At 43.9% G+C, this 12,800-nt stretch overlaps 1 protein-coding gene across 4 annotated transcripts in view; it reads right to left on the reverse strand.

The window, feature by feature from the left end:
• The window catches only part of LOC131106382 (G-protein coupled receptor 22), a 37,517-nt gene extending 24,717 nt beyond the window's left edge, over positions 1-12,800 (reverse strand). The window contains exons 1-3 of one of the 4 annotated variants that reach the window (XM_078798431.1): positions 12,675-12,800; positions 12,467-12,567; positions 12,108-12,383 (exon numbers count right to left, since the gene is read on the reverse strand). The gene's annotated coding sequence lies outside the window, so the exon portion shown is untranslated. Of the gene's footprint in view, positions 1-2,113; positions 2,457-2,553; positions 2,744-12,107; positions 12,568-12,674 lie in introns of those variants that run through there. The other 3 variants (XM_058055369.2, XR_013630254.1, XM_058055368.2) reach the window with 3 other exon arrangements.

Consider the following 12,800-nt stretch of genomic DNA (forward strand, 5'->3'; position numbering starts at 1 on the left):
GTCCTAGTGATCAGCTATCGCGTGACGCCGGCTGTGTGTGTGTGTGTGTGTGTGTGTGTGTGTGTGGTTAATTGGGACCCTGAGCTAAACTGTCATTCTAATGAGACGAGCTGCTACTCTGCACTCTACTCGACTCTGCAATCGGGGGGATAATCCACCATGCCAGCATCAGCGTGCACACACACACACACACACACACCACAATTTGGCCAATGGTATCAACAACAGAACATACAACTGTGACACAAGCTCTTAGAACGGAGGTGGGCTTCTACAGTCATGTGACATCTTATATTCAAATGTGCTAATTAGGAGTCTTGCAGAGATATAGTATATAAAAAAGTAGGATGTGTTTGATTGTTCGTCTTTTGTAGCTTGATGCTTCCTGACAATACAACACACAGCTTCTTTATGTCCCTTTCATTTGTAAGGAAAAACGTGCCCACCTCCTTCTCACACTGGTCACACACTGCTGTGGGGTGGCGGTCCACTGAGCTCCAACGCTCTGTGGATGTAGCCTGCGATAAACGCCACCATGTGGGGCGAACCTCACGTCATCTCCTATGATGAGAGCGGTGAAGAGCCCCCCCCCATAACGTTTACTGCCTCCAACAGAAGATGCAGCATCAGCATAGTTTTCCCACCCATATTCCGACCGTATGATACATATTCCGTGTCAGCATCTGCTGCTGTCGGGAGGTCAAAACAAGACACATGCTCATCCCACACTTGCATGTTCCCAATGAATGCTGCATCACGTAAAAGGGGGGAAGTCAGGCTTTCTAACAGTATACTTCATGAATACAATACATTTTTTAATATTGTATTTTTATATGTATATTGTATTATTACAGTATTGTTATGAGTATAATAATATCTGCACAAATTAATATAATATAAATATAAAAAATAAACAAAGAAATATAGAGACTTGGTTTTTATTTAATTAGTATTTATTTATCAATTATGTTGTTATAAAGCCAGAATTTTCCCCATTATTTTAAATGTAATAAGTTCATTTATGAAATTATTAATTTTTTGTTTTAATTTGGAGTATGTGTTTTTCTGCAAGCAAATACACACAGGGAAACTACACGTACTGCATGGAAAGACAAAAAACAAACAACTTTAAACACGTCATATTAATAACTATATCGATAGCAGTCTAGCAAAGCACTTTCACATCAAGGCGGGGGCCTCAAACTAGTGTCCTGCGGCCCACATTTGGCCCGCGGGCCGCGTGTTTGAGACCCCTGCTGTATGGTATCATGTACCCAGAAAAAAATTATTACGTTCGATTAATGTTCATGTTAAAGGTTATATAACTGTTAATAGTTATCCTCCCTATCCGTGTGGAAGTGGTAAGTTTTTGGCTTTTTAAGTTGAAAGGAAATAACTTGGAGGCTACCGTTTAGGTCGCTAGCTCACCTGGTTTGCGAGTTAGCATGTGTCACAAGACCCTGCAGTTGCGCAATATGTTGTAAATAAAAAGAGTATAAATGTGAAAAAAAAACGCAGTCTAGCAAAGCATGCTGGGAAGTCATCTCGATTGATTTACTTGCATTTTTAGAATGGCGAATGAAATGGTGTAATAATATAGAATCTTAAATGAGAAGATAGTCAACACTGAATCCTGATTTTACAATGTAGAGATTGTTTTATAAAATATCAAAAGGAATTTTTTTTATATATGATATTATGAAAATGATATCATATATAATATTCATTCATTCATTTTCTACCGCTTATCCTCACAAGGATCGAGGGGGTGCTGGAGCCTATCCCAGCTGTCTTGGGGCGAGAAGCCGGGTAAACCCTGGACTGGTGGCCAGCCAATCACAGGGCACATATAGACAAACAACCATTCACACTCACACCAATTAACCTAGCATGTTTCTGGAATGTGGGAGGAAGCCGGAGTCCCAGGAGAAAACCCACGCATGCACGGGTGCAAACTCCACACAGAGATGGCCAAGGGTGGAATTGAACTCGGGTCTCCTAGCTGCGCGCTAACCAATTGTCCGCCGTGCAGCTATATAAATATAAAAAATGATGTTACAGTCGTGAAATAATCAACTATAAAACACACATTTCCAAACTTTTGTGGCACATGGACGCCGATTCCCGGTGTTAGACGACCCATGCAAGTACGTTACTGTCCCGTGGGATTCATGCAATTTCAAAGTAATTTGTGGCCAAAGGAAGCAAGGCAGTCACCGTGTTGGTGGTGAAGTGAAGCATGTGGCCCCTGAAATAAGCAAAACATCAAGCGTGGCCCGTCCATGTGACTCACGCACCTCAGCAACACAACCCTAGAAAAACAGCAGACTCGCTCACTTCATTCAAATGAAGGAGTCCATGTTTACATTGAGTCTTCTCCATGTCACGCAAAGCACCACAGCAAACCCCCATTTCTATTTGGCTGATGCGCTGCTGTCACCTTCGGATGTGATTTCCTTTTTTGGGAAAAGAAAATGAAATCTTTCATGCACTTGCTTGGTTTTAATGAAATGAAAGCAAAAAGGAAGATATCGTAGTAAGAAGTCAACTCACCATGCAGCGTGAAGAGTGGGAACTCCGTTTACATCCTACTGCAGGTGTCCGTCTCCGGCGTCGGACCGGGTTCCACTCCAGCGCTCCCCAGGACAGCCGGCTGACAGCCCCAAAACGTGACTGGAATATTTTGCCTGCCTTCTGTTATAAATATTTTATAGGAGGGATTGGGGGTTGAGGGGTGGTGAGGGTGATGGGGGGGTGGGGGGGGGGTCCTCCGCTGCGGCACGCAGGTATCACACCGTCGTCTTAGTGTTTCAAAAAAAATCCCACACTCCACTTCTCCGCTGTACCGCAGCCCACTTTGCACCGCATCCCACACACGCGCACACCGGCCGAACGCATCTGCTCCCGAGCACTCCCTCCACTAGGGTGATCTGCAGGAGGAGGGAGGATGGAGGGTGTTTGTTGGAAGGGGGAGGAGTCAGGGATGCGGGAGTACAGGGATGAGGGACAAGCGTGTGCGCACGAGACATGCAGGCAGAAATGCTTTTCACAAGGACGACCTGAGATTCCTCAAGGGTGAACGCTTTCTGTACAAGCAGATTTCCCAGTAAGGTGCCCCCCCCCCATAGAAAACCACAAGCAGTGTGCTCCTCCGGCGTATGGAAGCCATGTTTTTGGGGGGCGGGGGGGATGCAGGACCACCAGCCCATAATAGACTCCTCTGCTGTTGGTCATGACAAGCCACGTGCAAGGACCAAGGTCACACACGCTGTTGAAATGGTGACCTTGGTCACGCCACCAATAGGTCTCTCTTCCCTCCATGCACACAATCCTCTAGCAGGAAGACATGCAAGGAGGAGGGAGTGACAATTCATGTGTGAGAAACAAGTGTACGGAAGGGATGTCGGGGGGGTTGCATGCAAGGTGGTGGACTCCACCAGAGAGCGAGGGGGCTGATGGGGGGGTAGCAAACTGCTGCTGGTCTGATCTCCTCGAGAAGAAGAGTCCCAAGCATGATGCAATTAGTACATCGTCGTACAAGTCTTGGGGACCAGAAACCAGACCAGAAATAATGGAACTCGAGATAGTGGCTTTTTACGCCACAACGCCTTGGTTCTCCATCTATCGTACAACACGGTGCACATGTTGTTGTGGTATTAATACACTGCACGAGTCCATCTGTGACCCGACCCCATCTTTACTTAAGATACGGCGTCACCCATGACAAGCTCGCTGTCGCAGTTCAGCCTCATTTCCGGAAGTGATGCCACATCAGGGTGCTGTCCTTAAATCAGTCAGGTAAACAAACATCCAACTGAACTCCAAAAGTGCTAACGTAGGTTACTCTGTGTGCACACTCTACAATGCTACACAGAATACTTACACTAAATAAACACAGTTGGGAAAAAAATGGCAGAGTAGCATTTGAAAGTCATCAGAGTTCAGCAACATTTTGGTGGATAATCCAGTTTTCTCCATGCAAAGCCTGAAGCTTGTCCATATCAGGAAACCTCATTATCTGAAACTTTGGCATGGTTACACACCAGAATATAACATTATAACTACATTTATAGGTCAGAAAAGTGGAAAAACATCATAGGTCAGGATTTATCCAGATAATTACTAATACAGTAAAGTCTCGTTATATCGATATCGGTTATAACGAATTACTTATTATGATACTATTTTCATTTCCCGGCAAATTTCTAGTCTTTTATGATATAATTAGTTCTGTTAGTACGATACCCGGTTATTATGATAATCCGGTTACTACGATGCCCTTTTCATCTCCCGCCAGCCAATTTGGTCTGCTTATATCGATACAAAAGCAGCTTAAATCAATCTTTGCTTAAGGATTTCAATACCAAAAAAGAACACGGCCAACAGCTGCTTCCACTCAACATAGCTGGCCAAACACATGTCTGTATAGAATCTATACACACGAGAGAAACCACAAACGCAGTTGGTTCTTCTGTTGCAGGCATGTGTTTGGCCAGCTATGTGGGGCGGGTTGAGCATGACCTGTGAACCAGGAAGTGCGGGAATCGGTGTGTGTGCTGCGCTCTGGTGGTGGAAGTGTGAAAAATAAAGTTGACTGGAAGCAGCCGTTCGCCGTGTTCTTTTTTGGTATTGAAATCCTTAAGCAAAGATTGATTTAAGAGTGCATTATTGCCCACTTTTAATGCAGTTCGGCGCAGGATCGGATATATCGATAGTCCGGTTATATCGATATTTTTTCCGACTCCTGACAATATCGATATAACGAGACTTTACTGTACGATAATCATCTCTGAGATGTTTTTGTCTTCACTTTCAGGTCATTTCAGAGATGCTTAGAGGACGCCATGACTTCACAGGAGATTCAAAGAGAACAGCAACTTACAACTCTCCACCTTAAATACCTTTGATTAGATGATTGGATACATCTGTCTATGAAAGTCAAGTCTTCATGAGCTCCCAAAGCCCATTTTGTGTACCAGTTACCCAGCGCTAAGTCGATGTTGTAAATCAACAAAATGACAGGGGTGTCCAAATTTATGCACGTGTCTAATCCATCTTATGTTCATTTCCCTTTCCTTACCTACTACTGTGTCCGTCAGGGATCCCAAACTTTTGCATTGGACTATATGCAGGAGTAATTCAGTGACGATTTTGATACATTCTTTGAGAACATAACAATGACTACATCATGCAGACCCCTCATGATCTCAGCTAAGAGTGCACAATCACACCTCCTCCTTCACTGGACGTGTTTTCTCCCGAGCCCACCTTTTCTCTTTCACACCACATTTACTGAACAGGATCCCCGCTGAGAGTCTGCAACCAGAATATTATTTATTCATTCTTTTTTTTCTTATACAAACACACACGCCCTTGCTACGCGTCTGACTGGCTTGTGAAAACAGTCCCACCAATGTGGCCAGCAATTAGGAGCATGTGCCAAGCAGCCACCCACGTGCCGTATGCTTGTGCCACTCAGACGCAGAGACATTGACAAACGCGTACGCAGCACAACACAAACAAAAACGCATGCAAGGTTGACTTCTTCTACATCACTTCATGCATATTTCCTCCACCATGTCGTCCAATTCAACGACATCTGTAAGGTGATGCCATCGCTGCATTGCGGGTCACCTCCACTGGCCCCGACCTCCGACAAATTGGAAGCACATAACTCACAAGACTGCTTCCTGTTGAGGTCACGGTCTCCCCTGAAACAGTGCTACACTTTGCAAGAAGAGGCCATTTCGTTTGATTCTAACAGCTGGGAAATGAAGCTAGCTGTCTCAAGGACAGTTTACAACTGAATTCAAACTAGCAATATTATATCATTGCAATGCCAGCACTGGAGAGAGCGATTAGCGGAAAAATAGAGCAAAAAGATGAAATGTTGACATGAATAACTAATAAAAACACAAAGCTTTGCCCTGAAATAGAAAATTACGAAATATTTACAATATGATATTTTCACCAAAAATTATTATAACAAAATAAAAAATGTTTCAATGCAATGCAAACATAAAAAGTCCCCCTGCAGATTGCCCTGACATAAATAATCAGATTAGTTGCAAATATGGCCCCTGATGACCATTTCAGGTTGTCCATTTCCAAGTGAAAGGTCGTCTGAATGTTACGTCTCAGGTCGATAAGCACGTTGCCGTACTTGGTCTAAAACAGAGGAAAATATTCCATTCCAAACAAAGATGATGACCAGTCTGGAGTAGAGTGCTGCCTGGGGGGACCATAGGTGGCCTGCGGTGTGTTTTGTATTGACCGGCGGCAGGATGTAGAAATAAAATAAAACTCATTAAACAACAAAATTGGAAACAATTGGAAAAATTTTGCAAAAATGCAAAATGTGAAAACAAAAAAGCTGAAAAATTGACATTAATAAATACAAAGCTTTGTCATGAAATATTTTTTCATGAAAAATATACAAAAATATACAAAATATTTTACAAAATTGATCCCCCAAAAAGTTTTTTTTTTATTACAAAAACAATTCTTTACCATATTAAAAAAATATGTAAAAATTTCAAGGTGGTCCCGGCCCTCAGTGGAAAAAGTGATATCAGACCACCCCGACACTAATCATCACAGAGCCTGCAGGTATGCCCCCTAGTGGCCGTGCAAGCATGTTGCATTGCATCCATGACCTCCATCCAGGGGCGGTGCCAGGAAAAAGAAAAAAAAAACAATCATTGGCACAGTTGTTGTCACCACATCTCTATTTTTTGAAATTGTCCCAACTTTTCCCGTCCCTCATGGCGCCGCTGTCGCCATCGGATCTCCCAGAACAGACGCCGCGTGAAGCTCAGACGCCGCATGGAGCTCAGATGCCGCATGGAGCTCCCCAAGCAAGGACGAGCTTAACATTTGATTTGATCTTCATTTTAAAGTATCTGGTCAATCTGAAAAAGACATCTGGCCAAACAGATGTCCAAAATGATAGAGCCAATGCATGGATAGAAAAATGTCATGTTATTTTCCTATGGATTATTATATGTTTGTGTGTCCGTGGGAGCATCACAGACCCCATGAGGCTCGGGTAAAACTGGACCACCGTCAAGCCCCGCGGCTCAGCCTGGCTTCAAGCCCGCCGTACGCTCAAAGCTGAGATTAGATCACAGCAAACAGCACAAATTGTTGAAATGCCACACTCCAGCATGTTCGTGATGATTTACTGTACCAGCTTGAAGGGAGCAAAGATGCTGATGAAGCACTGCAGACAGAACGTCAGGCACACCTGACAGGCACACAGACGCTTTCTTTACAAGGATAATAATGCTCACTTTGAGAGGTTAGTCCTTACTCTTTCAACAAGAAGGAATAAGCATGTGGTTGCATCCAGTATGTGTGTATATATGCTTACATACCGTATGTGTGGAGATGAATCGTTCTCTGTTTATGTGAATGGACAAACATATGGTGATATTGTGTACATGCAAATGGCCATACAGTTTACAATGTGCGAGTATCCTGTATGTAAATGTACGTACATCAAAATGCTGACGTAACCCCGTGTGGCGCGTCTGTTTACATCACGTGTTTGTGTGAACGGACAAACAGACGAGAAAGAGCACACCAGGACTCGCATATAGATTTGGAATTGGTTTTTGCAGTGTTTTCTATTCCCAACGGTTGACGTGTGCCCTTGAAAGCAGCGTGCTGTGGACACATCCTTACAGCTGACCTTATTACAGTCCCGGATAAGAAAGACGGCCGGCTGGAGTGTCCTATTAAAGAGAGGCGGTGCAAATTAAAATGTCACCCAGCCTCGCCGTGTCACCCCCTGACTCAGCGACACCCCCGCGCTCCAATGGGAAGCGCTCAGCGCCGAGAGGAGAGATTGATCAGATCAGACCTGAGAGGATGGCCAACATGAGGGGAGCAAATAAATGATGAAGAGTCATCTGCGCGATATGGATGATGAAGAACAAGAGGAGCATCCTTATGCAACGACCTTGGGATGAAGTTTGAGGTGTAAGCGGCAGAGGCAAGAAGATGCGCAGTGGCTGATTAAATGGAGCCCGGCCAATTAAAAGGCTGCATGAGAAACGAGCAGACGTTTAGCTTCTGCCAGCCCCAGGAAGGCAAACAAGGACAAAGTGCGACGTTTCACTGAAGGCAGCTGGGTCCACCCTCTCATTAGCGCACCCTCCCAGGAAGCCCCCTCCCCCGACCGCACGGGGACTTCAGTATCGACTTTGCTGACCACATGAGGCGGGTCAGGCACCTTTGGGGGTGGGGGTCCTGTCGGCACATGCAGCCTGCGTACGTTTACTGGCGCCTGCTTTCCCAACGTGTCCAACGGGCTGTCAAATGAGACGCATCCTTGCAGCTTGCCAGTGCCCCTGCAGCGCCTGCCATTGGAACAAGAAGCCCCCTGGGGATGCGCCCGCGTTTGATTGGGTGATGTTATTATCGGCTGTGCACTTCTAGCACATTTCCTAATAACACATGTAGCAGGACGTGGCTATCAATGCACACATATACACATATCTAGCATGTGTGTGAATGGACAGACATCTTCACATTATATATACTAGCTACACGAATGGATCGACAGGCTTACATTGTGGCTATGTGAATGAACAGACATGGGTGCACATGAACGGACATACAGATGTTTACATTACGTGAGCGTGTGAACGGACACACGTTTACACCATGCGAGTGTATGAATGGACAAACAGAGGACTACTTTGTGAGTATATCAACGTACATTATGTGTATGTGAACAGGCTACTCTGTTATGTGTGTACGTGAATGGACACACACGTTTACGCCATGCGAGTGTATGAATGGACAAACAGAGGACTACTTTGTGAGTATATCAACGTACATTATGTGTATGTGAACAGGCTACTCTGTTATGTGTGTACGTGAATGGACACACATGTTTACGCCATGCGAGTGTATGAATGGACAAACAGAGGACTACTTTGTGAGTATATCAACGTACATTATGTGTATGTGAACAGACTACTCTGTTATGTGTGTACGTGAATGGACACACATGTTTACGCCATGCGAGTGTATGAATGGACAAACAGAGGACTACTTTGTGAGTATATCAACGTACATTATGTGTATGTGAACAGGCTACTCTGTTATGTGTGTACGTGAATGGACACACACGTTTACGCCATGCGAGTGTATGAATGGACAAACAGAGGACTACTTTGTGAGTATATCAACGTACATTATGTGTATGTGAACAGGCTACTCTGTTATGTGTGTACGTGAATGGACACACATGTTTACGCCATGCGAGTGTATGAATGGACAAACAGAGGACTACTTTGTGAGTATATCAACGTACATTATGTGTATGTGAACAGACTACTCTGTTATGTGTGTACGTGAATGGACACACATGTTTACGCCATGCGAGTGTATGAATGGACAAACAGAGGACTACTTTGTGAGTATATCAACGTACATTATGTGTATGTGAACAGGCTACTCTGTTATGTGTGTACGTGAATGGACACACATGTTTACGCCATGCGAGTGTATGAATGGACAAACAGAGGACTACTTTGTGAGTATATCAACGTACATTACGTGTATGTGAACAGACTACTCTGTTATGTGTGTACGTGAATGGACACACATGTTTACGCCATGCGAGTGTATGAATGGACAAACAGAGGACTACTTTGTGAGTATATCAACGTACATTATGTGTATGTGAACAGACTACTCTGTTATGTGTGTACGTGAATGGACACACATGTTTACGCCATGCGAGTGTATGAATGGACAAACAGAGGACTACTTTGTGAGTATATCAACGTACATTATGTGTATGTGAACAGGCTACTCTGTTATGTGTGTACGTGAATGGACACACACGTTTACGCCATGCGAGTGTATGAATGGACAAACAGAGGACTACTTTGTGAGTATATCAACGTACATTATGTGTATGTGAACAGACTACTCTGTTATGTGTGTACGTGAATGGACATACATGTTTACGCCATGCGAGTGTATGAATGGACAAACAGAGGACTACTTTGTGAGTATATCAACGTACATTATGTGTATGTGAACAGACTACTCTGTTATGTGTGTACGTGAATGGACAGACAGATGCTTGCATAAACAAAATGTATCGTATGTGTGCGTGTGAAGAGATGTTTACAGTACATCGCGAAATGAGAAAAAGATTGGCAATAGATATTTCATGTTTGCATGTGAACGGACATACGGATGTTTACATTACGTGAGCGTGTGAACGGACACACATGTTTACGCCATGCAAGTGTATGAATGGACAAACAGAGGACTACTTTGTGAGTATATCAACGTACATTATGTGTATGTGAACAGACTACTCTGTTATGTGTGTACGTGAATGGACACACATGTTTACGCCATGCGAGTGTATGAATGGACAAACAGAGGACTACTTTGTGAGTATATCAACGTACATAATGTGTATGTGAACAGACTACTCTGTTATGTGTGTACGTGAATGGACACACATGTTTACGCCATGCGAGTGTATGAATGGACAAACAGAGGACTACTTTGTGAGTATATCAACGTACATTACGTGTATGTGAACAGACTACTCTGTTATGTGTGTACGTGAATGGACACACATGTTTACGCCATGTGAGTGTATGAATGGACAAACAGAGGACTACTTTGTGAGTATATCAACGTACATTATGTGTATGTGAACAGACTACTCCGTTATGTGTGTACGTGAATGGACACACATGTTTACGCCATGCGAGTGTATGAATGGACAAACAGAGGACTAATTTGTGAGTATATCAACGTACATTATGTGTATGTGAACAGGCTACTCTGTTATGTGTGTACGTGAATGGACACACATGTTTACGCCATGCGAGTGTATGAATGGACAAACAGAGGACTACTTTGTGAGTATATCAACGTACATTATGTGTATGTGAACAGGCTACTCTGTTATGTGTGTACGTGAATGGACACACATGTTTACGCCATGCGAGTGTATGAATGGACAAACAGAGGACTACTTTGTGAGTATATCAATGTACATTATGTGTATGTGAACAGACTACTCTGTTATGTGTGTACGTGAATGGACACACATGTTTACGCCATGCGAGTGTATGAATGGACAAACAGAGGACTACTTTGTGAGTATATCAACGTACATTATGTGTATGTGAACAGGCTACTCTGTTATGTGTGTACGTGAATGGACACACATGTTTACACCATGCGAGTGTATGAATGGACAAACAGAGGACTACTTTGTGAGTATATCAACGTACATTATGTGTATGTGAACAGACTACTCTGTTATGTGTGTACGTGAATGGACACACATGTTTACGCCATGCGAGTGTATGAATGGACAAACAGAGGACTACTTTGTGAGTATATCAACGTACATTATGTGTATGTGAACAGACTACTCTGTTATGTGTGTACGTGAATGGACAGACAGATGCTTGCATAAACAAAATGTATCGTATGTGTGCGTGTGAAGAGATGTTTACAGTACATCGCGAAATGAGAAAAAGATTGGCAATAGATATTTCATGTTTGCATGTGAACGGACATACGGATGTTTACATTACGTGAGCGTGTGAACGGACACACATGTTTACGCCATGCAAGTGTATGAATGGACAAACAGAGGACTACTTTGTGAGTATATCAACGTACATTATGTGTATGTGAACAGACTACTCTGTTATGTGTGTACGTGAATGGACAGACAGATGCTTGCATAAACAAAATGTATCGTAAATCGCAAAATGAGAGAAAGACTGGCAATAGATATTTCATGTTTGCATGTGAACGGACAGAGATATTAACATGATGTGTGTGTATGTGACTGGACAGACATATATATAGTATGTCATGAGTATGTCTGTGTGTGAATGGACAGACAGTGCTCTTAAATGGTAGGAAATGTTGCCTCCCATTAATGACAGTAAGAGTAAAACATATGTAATTGGTAATAATTGATATTTTCCTACTAAGTTCCTACATATTAGCATGGGATGGTGCCGCCCTGCTCCAAGGCACTTGTGCTTGCATTGGAGCTGAAAGGAAGTGTGTGATGGATGGAAGATGAGACGTTCACTGACCTGTCACTTCAATGCCGCCCGCCTTCCATTCCTGACCCGCGTCTCGGCGGTCCGCTCTCTCCGGGGCCTCTCCAGACATCCACGGTCGCCTCCACTCATGCCAGCATTCGAGCTGTCAGCGTTGGGCCGTGCCCACTCAGCCATCCAGCACGGCAGCATCTGCTCCCGTCTTCACCCCCGCCACCGCAACCTCCCAAACGTTTGAGACAAGTAACCGTGTGGATGGGTGTCAGCGTTTTCTTCTCCCCAACCAGCACATGAAGGTGTCGTTTGATGCTGAGGCAACACATGAGGTGAGGCCCGTCAGAGATGATGTGCTGAATAATTGAGACGAAGGCCCAGGGCGGCGTGATCCTCACAGACACTTTCCACACATCCACTGGCGATAACACTCGTCACTCCGCCACTTTTGTTGTCATGGCGTCTCCAAATCTTTTGCTCTTAGCTGCCAGATGATCATCTGGGATAAACACATTGAAGCGGGGAATGATGAATGGATGAAAGGATGGAATGTGCGTGGAATATCTGCAGAGATGTTAGGGACAGGACAGACGCCGGCAAACTCACTACAGCTGTGACTTCTGACGAGGTCTCGCGGGATCAAAACGTGACGATATTTCTCCTGTCTCAAGAACATGGCGACTATGAATGTCAATACAGTACCGTGTTTCCTCGTTTAATGAATGATAAGGT

Source organism: Doryrhamphus excisus, linkage group LG18 (assembly GCF_037039965.1).
Source record: "Doryrhamphus excisus strain RoL-2023G ecotype Guam linkage group LG18, RoL_Dexc_Guam_v1.1, whole genome shotgun sequence".
In the NCBI taxonomy this organism is placed as follows: Eukaryota; Metazoa; Chordata; class Actinopteri; order Syngnathiformes; family Syngnathidae; genus Doryrhamphus; species Doryrhamphus excisus.